This window comes from Mixophyes fleayi, chromosome 12 (genome assembly GCF_038048845.1).
Source record: "Mixophyes fleayi isolate aMixFle1 chromosome 12, aMixFle1.hap1, whole genome shotgun sequence".
NCBI lineage: Eukaryota > Metazoa > Chordata > Amphibia > Anura > Limnodynastidae > Mixophyes > Mixophyes fleayi.
The window spans coordinates 180,739-181,204 of NC_134413.1; positions in this window are offsets into that span (position 1 = coordinate 180,739).

Sequence of the window (466 nt, forward strand, 5' to 3'; positions counted from 1 at the left end):
TGTTCACCTCCTGGTGCCATTGTAACCAGATAATCAATGTTATTCCCTTCACTTGTCAGTGGTGTTAATGTTGTGGCTGATGGATGTATAGTGTTATAATATATGCTGGTAGCGGGTACAGGGGGCCGTTATGGCTTCACTCACTCTTAGACTCATGGGCTCCGTAGTTGGCTTTGTGTTAATATAGCATCAGATTTTCTTGAGATGTGCGAATGACAACAGCCACTTATTGAAGTGTTCTATATAAATAGATGTGGGCTGTTCTTTCAACATCAAGAAGCTGTGAGGGCTCTGGTAACATTTTGTGGGACACTCATGTGATGGGGAAACAGTGTTTCCCACGGACTTGGTCACCCATGTGACTTCTGTGTAAGGATTAAAGTTCTCCCACATACTTCACATTCCATGAGATCCACACAACAAGCGATCGCTGTTCTGCACTAAACTCTTCTGTGAAAGTGATTTC